Raw genomic sequence first — 8605 nt, forward strand, 5'->3', positions numbered from 1 at the left:
TCGCGGCGGGCATCGCACGCTCGCGTCCGGGAAAATCTGCCGCAGCCGGGTCGACTGATTCGGAAATTCCCAGAATTTGACCGTAGGTTTGCAGCGGGGCGGAGGACTTGGCAGGCGGTCCGAAAGTCCCCAGCCTCAGGGCAGAAGCCCGCCCGCCCTATCTCCGAAGGGTGACTCTTTGCATGATTCAGGTTTCTTTCCTGTTCCACTGACCTTGCTCCCCCAAATCTGTAATGTCTCTGAGCAGTGAAGACTCGGTGGAGAGACTGGTGGCTCCTCCAGTAAAATGTTGGGGGGAAGGCGGTTTCAAGGGTGGGCAAAGCGGGAAGCTCTGGAGGTTGGCGGTACAAGGCTTGCATGGGCCTGTCAAAAACCCGAGTAGTGCACCAGGTCACTTCCCGAGCTTGTTTTTAAAAACCACACACAGACAGCCTTCCTGTAAGTTCTAATTTGGAAGGTGGAGAGTTCTGGTTTTTTTGGTTTTGTTTTTTCTCCTAACCTGTTATTGGATCTAGACCTGTTTAAGAATTGGAAATGCTGTGAACTCTCCAGAAAAAGGCACGTGCATACAGAAACACAATTTGCATAGTATTTCAGGGAATTCTGAAACTTCTCAAGGCTCTATCCACTCATTCATTCCTCCCTCTGGAGATAAGGCAGCCATAATTTGCAGATCCCTGGATGAAGCTGGGACACAAACTTATCCACAATGTACCTGCCAGAAAGTGGCTAATGTACCAGCAATGTCCCCTGGTCCATGAGGCACCACCCACCAGTTGCACATGCCAGGAGCAACCAAGATAGATGTCATCCTTGACCAGCCCATATCATTTCCCTCCCTCCTTGCACAGTCCCCCTTCATCATCACACCCTGATTCAGACTGTCCTCTCCATTCCCACCTCAAACCACCATTACTTCTTGCCTGGATTTCTGCATTTGTCTCCATCCTAACTGGCCTGACTCCGGCCTTGCCAGGCTCAGAGCCAGTCTCCACATCTGCTATGGACTGAATGTTAGTATCCCCCTAAAATTCACATTTTGCCATCCTAACTCACAATGGAAAGGTATTGACAGGTGAGGCTTTGGGGGATACTTACACTGCGAGGGTGGAACCCTCAAGAATGGGAGGAGTGCCTTCATAAAAAGAGACATGAGATGAGGGCTTATGCTTCTTCTCTCTTGATGACACAAGAGGATGGCCATCTTTAAATCAGGAAGCAGATTCTCGCCAGACACAGATCTGCCAGTGCCACTGAACTTCCCAGCCTCCAGAACTGTAAGAAGCACATTTCTGTTGTTTAAGCCACTCAGTCTATACTATTCTATTGACTATTATACTCAAACTTGGCTCAAACGTTTACAACATCCCAGCCAGAGGAAACTTCCAAAAATATCAATCACTTCTCTACTTAAAACCCTTAGGTGGGGCCCACAGGTACCATGGTGGTTAAGACACTGGCTTCCCATGTGAACGACTGCAGTTAGAGTCCCAGACCTAGTGGCTTGCTTTCCTCGTTCTCTCTTTCTCTCTCTCTCTCTTTCAGGTGTATACATGTACTCTGTAGCAAACTAAAAAAATAACTATAATAAATAAATTAGATAAATAATTCTTAAAAAAAATTTTTTTAAAAAACAACCCTTAGGTATCTCCACACTGTATGCAATATGAGATCCAATTTCTTTCAGCTGGCTCTCAATAGCGGACTCTCTGGTTTCTCGGTGCTTTCCCTCTGTTTTTTTTTGTTTGTTTGTTTGTCTGTTTGTTTTTTAAGTTTGTTTATATGCATCAGAGAGATTGATTTTTTTTTCTTTTCTTTTTTGGACAGGCTCTCACAGCGTCCCGATCCTCCTGCGCCAACTCTCAGCCAACTAGGATTACAAGTACACTCCACCATACCCAGCTTGTGCAGGTTGGGCGGGGAACTGAATCCGGGCCTCCCATGTGGCCTCAGCCCCTGAGTAGCAGCATCTCAGCGGTGTGTGCTCCTGCCATTCCCTCTTACCTTCTATGCTTCACTCATACTGACTACACACCATGTTCTTTCCCACCGAGCAGGGAGACACTCTCCTCCCACTCTTTGTGAGACTGTTCTACTGATTCTTCAGGTTTTCTTGCTGTCTCCTTATGTGTCCTTGCTCTTTCTCTGCTGTATTAGCCCCACAGTTCAGCATCATTCTTTCCCAATGTCTGCTTTGCCTATCATACTGGGACCCTCTGCAATAGTATCATCAATGCCTAGCATGATACCTGGTACCAGAAAGGAACACAGAAACATTTGTTAAATGAGTGAAAACCTTGAACATGACATACTCCAGAGGAGGGCCTCTAGGACTAATGCAGTGGCACTGTGTGATCGGAAGGTTAGGTATGATGGGGCCATACCCAACCTTTTTTTTCCTACAGGGCATGTGCATTCACCAGAGACAGAGAGAGGGAATGTGAGAAATCATCCCCCCCACCCCAGGAGAGATGGCCAAGCCCCAGTCCCTTCTCCTCCTGGGATTTTGGTCATGTATACACATGTGCCTGGTATGATTTTCAACCACCAGGTCTGGGACTTGAACTGCAGTCAGCCACGTGGGACTCCAGCACCTCAACCACCATGCCATCTGCTGACCCAAGGCCTAGTGCTTTATAATAACCACAACGTTCACTGTTTTCAGGTGAATTCCACTTTCCGATCTTCGATATCTTCAGGTTTAAAATGGAGACAGCACCTTCTGCTCTGAAGGTGACCAGATGTCTAGGTGGAAGCACTTTATAATGTTAAAGTTCTCCCTGTAGATAGGCGTTAGTGAGCAGTATTGTGTCCATAAGACTTCACCGGATCCTCACAATAACATTTTGAGTCGGCACCTGATGTTTCCCACTTTGCATATGAGGAAACGGAAGGTGGACAGTATAAAGCATTAGCTTTGCCTAAGATCACCTAGCTAGATGCCAAGGGACAGAGGCTTGAGGCTGGACTCCAAGCCAAGGCTTTCCACCATAGGCCACCTGCTTCTCTTGTCCAACGTTGGAAGCAGTTAGGACGCATACATGCTGACTTCGTGAAGATCCTGCGGCTCACATACTCTTGAAGTATTTTGTGTGTGTGCCTGTGGGTGGGGAGGGTGGTAGAAACTAGACTGCATGCAATCAGTTATCAGAACAGGAAGGAGTGATTGATGTAGGGAGCAATTGACCTCAAGGCTGACTCTATCCTCCCCATCTCTGCTTCTTTTCCAGCCCTAGTGCGGTTGGCTTAATTTACAGCCCCCTTTGCCCCATAGTTGGACTTCTGCAGGCTACCAGCTTCCCAGAAGCTGGAGATCTTATTCTGTCTAGCAGCAGATATTTACTTAGCTCTTACTAAGTGCTTTGTCATGGCCTATGGAAGCCTAGCCAAGTTATTTAACCTCTCTGAGCCAGTTTCCCCATTCTGTAAAATGGGCTGGATAAGAACCCATCACCTGATGGTCATGAGAATTAAACAAGATGACCTACCAGCTGCTGAAGACTATTGCTAGGCGGGACACTTGCTCTTGCACCTACTCTGGTATTTTTCTTTTGAGTGCATGAAAATGTCTGTTTCAAGACAAGGGGGGACCAGCAGGTGGCATGATGGTTAAGGTGCTGGACACTCCCACATGGCCGACCACGGTTCAAGTCCTGGATCTGGTGGCTTGCTTTCTCACTTTCCCTCTCTCTTTCTCTCTCTCTGTGTCTGTCTCTGATCAAAATAAAATCAATGAATGAATAAATAAGAACAAAAAATTAAAAAAAAAAAAGACAAGGGGACAGCGGAGGAGAATAGAGGAGTTGAAAGAGTGATGAAAGGCCCACAAAGACCACATCACTCTCTGTTATGCTCCCTCCCAGGGACATGACTGCTTTAGGGCTCAGAGCCTGATGGACCTGTTCCAGAATGACTTGTGAATTTCTGGGCCCAGGCAGAGCCCTTTGAATTTGTAAGACAAGGTCAAGTCTGGTGGCAAGACACTTTCTCAAGTCCTTGGTATACTGGGGTCCTGGACCACAGAGAGTCAAAGCCCGAGAGGGAGAACAGAACAGCCATCTTTTAGTGAGCACAACTGTGAGGACTCATCTGAGACTCTTTCTGAGAACTTCTAGAAACAACTTGAGGACATGCTGAGAATGTCAATGAAATCATTAAACAAGACATTACAAACATAAAGAACGGAGGTGGCGCCAGGCACGTAGTTCATGCCCGTTCCCTAAAACGTTCCATACTTGGGCGTCAGGTGCAGAGTCCTTTGCTTGGGGGCCTTGAGATAACGCTGCCTTTGCAGCTAAACATGTTTGTTTCTCACCGTGTCCAGTGCCCCAGGGAACACCCAGTGGAACTGCCGTGTGTGGTTATGGTGGTTTTTCTCTTTAAAGATTAAATCGTTTTTTCCCTTTTAGTTCAACAAAGACAACAGCCCTTTGGTTTTTGATAAACGTTCTTTTCCTACTAGCAGGTGGATTTGCCCCGGGCACTGAGAGCTGTGCTTTTAAAACACACACAACCCCAGCTGTTTGAATCTGCTGCCTGGTCTGTCTTATTTCTCTTATCTTCTGCCCCCAGGGCTAGGTTTTCTCTGCCTTGGCAAGCTGATAACATGTGGAAGGAAGAGAACAGTTCTAATTAATAGACTAATTAGTGGTACAAGCCTTTAATAGCTGATTATAGGGAAGTCATTCCCCACCCCCCAAGTGATTGATTTATTTATTGCTGTTGTGCAGCATTATGGCAAAATAGTCAGCTCCTAATTATCTATTGGCTGGTTCAATCAGGCCTTTTCCTCTGCTCCTTCTCATCCTTCTCCTTGCTAATTGTGGGCATCGGCAGAAGGGAGAGCTGATGAGCAGCTCTGGACAGACATATGTGTTGGGACCCTGATGTCACCCCATCTTGAGAGCTCAGCCAGAATGGGAACCGCTGGGAAAGACAGCAAGAAAATTCTACCTGTTCTTCTAGAATTGCCTCTCCATGACCCTTTCCTCCTGATTCCCCCATCACCCCCTGCCACACACACATGCATTGTTAGTGGCATGAGTGTTAGGTGGAGGCGAAAAACATGCACTAAAGTCCAACTGTTTGGGTTCAAACCTTGGCTCACCCGCTGGCTACTTAGGTGATCTGTACCAAGTGTTGGACTTCACTGTGCCTCAGTGTCTTGCTTTGTAAAGTGGGAATATAGTCATTCCTCTCTGGGATTCTTGTTAAGATTAAATGAGGGACCAGCATTTAGCGTAATGGCTATGTCGCTGGACTCCCTTGTAGTAGACCGCAGTTCGCGTCCCAGACCTGGTGGCTTAAACTCACGCCGGGCTCGTGTGCATGCATGCCCAAGATCCCGAGAGGAGAATGGAGGAGAAGGGATTGCGTCATGGCCATCCCCCCAGGGGGGTGATTTCTTGCTTTCTGTCTCTCTGTCTCTCTCTGTCTATCTGGCAAGTGCACGCACCCTATAGCAAAAGCCTCTCCAAAAAAAAGAAAAAAAAAGACTAAATGAAATAAACTACGTAAAGCACTCAGCATGTTGGACACAGTGGGGCCAAGCCTACTACTTTTTTTTTTTTTTTTTGATCTCCTCTTGAGGTTTTCAGCACTCATGCCCATGCCCCTGATGCGATCTTTCAAGACATCAGGCCCTGGACTATAAATCGCAGAGTCGGCCATTTGTGTCCAGCCATTGTAGGATTCAGCCATCTTAACTCCTATGCCACCTAGTGGTTCCTTACTGTTTTTTAAGAGCAGCACCATTGGGACCAGCAGTTAACGTAATGGCTATGTCACTGGATTCCTATGTAGTCAACCGTGGTTCGCGGTCCGGACCCGGTGGCTTAAAACTCATGCTGGGCACGTGTGCGTGCGTGCCCAAGATTCCAGAGGAGAATGGAGAAGGGATTGCGGCATGGCCATCTCCCCTGAGAAGTGATTTCTCGCTTTCTGTCTCTCTGTCTCTGTCTGTCTGGCAAGCACACGCGCCCTATGGCAAAAAACTCTCCTAAATAAATAAATAAATAAATAAATAAATAAATAAATAAATAAATAAATAAATAAATAAATAAATAAATAAATAAATAAATAAATAAATAAATAAATAAATAAATAAATAAATAAATAAATAAATAAATAAATCACGCGCCCTATGGCAAAAAACTCTCCTAAATAAATAAATAAATAAATAAATAAATAAATAAAAGCACCATTCACTCTTTTCAGAGAGCTCGGTGCAATCTTGTCTTAAACTCTCAATAACATTAGCTATGATAATCACTATTGCCTGAAGTTATTTAACTTCCCTAATATACATAGAAGAAATTTCATAAATGTGTGTGGACTAAATGAATGACTGGATCATAATTTTCAAGTAGATTGTGAGTCCTTGAAGTTCAAAAGAGTGAAGAAGAGAGGAAATTGATCCTGATTATGATAAGAGCTCCCTTAAGTTTGTGCTTGTCACAGGCTGGGATTTGAGCTTAGTTTTTATGTGTAGTCTCTCATGGAATCCTTCTGTAACCTGATTTTTATCCTTCTTAGATCCTGTTTTCCTTCAATAGACCAAGCCCGTATACCGAGTTTTATGGGAAGTCTGTATTCACTTAAGATTTCTAAAGACCCTTGGGGGTTGGACTGACATTTTCGTCATCTCTTTTCCTTAGGAATTCCAGTTCTGCCTGAATTCGCGTGCTTCCACCTGCCTCTGGATAAATCTGCTCTCTCACCCCATCATTCTCATTCCATGCATGGCAAGCTGAGCCCCCGTCTTACTTTCTTCCCTTAAAGACCCAAGGAACACAGGGCTATATTGCATGGAAGACTAGGGGTCAGGGCAACCTGGCATAGTTACAACACCTGTCAGAGCAGGTAATACTGGAAATACCAACGTGCCCTAATACCCTCCTCCTGGCTGTTCTGCCACCCAGAGGCCGGCCTGCCCCACTTTTTCCCTTTCCCCAAGCTTCTTCTCTCTACTGTCCTCCACTCTCTGAAAACATCAGATTCTTGTTACATTATTATGCAAAGAAATTGAGCTCTTTTGAGCAAACCCCTCTATTCTGGACTCTTCTCAGTCTGGGGTCAGAGAAGGAGCTGAGAGAATGAAAGGGCAACTGCTTTTCTTAATCAAAAAAAGTTCACCAACTCGTTTTCCTGAACAAATAAGTAAAGCACTTCTAGGATGAACCCTGCCCCACCCTAAAATGACATTTTAGGTATTGTTTTGCACCCCACCTTTTTTTTTTTTTCTGTTGTACCTGTGGTAATGCTATCAGGCAAATATTATTCCCATTTTTTGCAGATGCAGGAAATGAGGATTAAGGTTTAAAAAGTAACCTGCTCAAGGTCAGATGGTGAATATCCAAGGTGAACTCCAAATGCAAAATGACTCCAAAGATGGAGAGACTGACCACAACACCGTGTGGCCACTTTATGCAGTGCAAGAAGGTCTGAAGTGGGCTGTGGTGGCTGGGCAAACCTTACTCAGGGAGTCTTTCCTGTTGGGAGGCAGTGGGGGTCAGAGGAAGGTGAATTGATTGACTGAAGGCCAAAGACATTCAAACAGAGTTAGAGCCAGGAATAGCTGCCTATCTATAGCTTCATGTCTGAGACCCTAGAGGAGCTGTTGCTATTAATCACTGCTGAATGATTACTCTGATTGCTTTATTTGTTGATATCGTGGTTGCTGAATGTTACTGCGCTTTATTCAACCTTGAGTGGGAGCCCCCTCTCTAGGAGGATAAAGCAAATTTTCTTTTGCTATTGGAGTGTTGACTTCCTATGTAAAACCACCACATCAAGTTGCTTGGCCATCCATGGTTGAAAGGCTGGCCAGGCAGCTGAGGCTCGTACAGAAAGTAGCTATGGAACTAAGGAGAGAATGTCTTGCTTGAATTTGGCAGTCCTCATCCCAAGGACTTACCTTAGGCAGGAGTGGTGAGTTAGGCAGAGTCTGGTGAAGGACTGCAACCCAGCTGGGCAGTCGCTGGGCACCAAAGTTATACCGGTGCAAGAATGTTGCTGGAAATGGAATGAAGCTGCAAAATTGGGATTCATTGGAATTTTTTCCAGAAGGGATAATGGATGTAGTTGGAAAGAATTCTTGAATACATCACTGGTCGAGGAGTCAGGGAGATTTTGCCACATACTAACAGTGTGACTTTGGCATTCTTATCCCTAAAATGAGGATTATGGTATTGACTGTAGAGGTTTTTTTTCCCTAATAAGTGTAATAATAGAAAAATGATAGAATGTATTATTCACTTTTCAGCCTATTCTAATGTAGTTTCTGCCCTTATCCATTCTATGGATTGCTCTAAACAAAATCATCAATCACCTCTTTGTTGAAAATTCCATTCCTCGGACCAGCAATTAGCATAATGGCTATGTCACTGGACTCCCATAGTTGACTGCGGTTTGAGTCCCGGACCAGGTGGCTTAAACTCACTCCGGGCGTGTGTGCATGCATGCCCAAGATCCTGAGAGGAGAATGGAGGAGCAGAGATTGCGGTGTGGCCACCCCCCCGGGGGCTGATTTCTCGCTTTCTGTCTCTCTGTCATTCTGGCGAGCTCACACGCCCTATAGCAAAAACCTCTAAAAAAATAAAATACA

The sequence above is a fragment of the Tupaia chinensis genome, unplaced genomic scaffold (genome assembly GCF_000334495.1).
Source record: "Tupaia chinensis unplaced genomic scaffold, TupChi_1.0 Scaffold000627_1, whole genome shotgun sequence".
Lineage (NCBI taxonomy): Eukaryota > Metazoa > Chordata > Mammalia > Scandentia > Tupaiidae > Tupaia > Tupaia belangeri.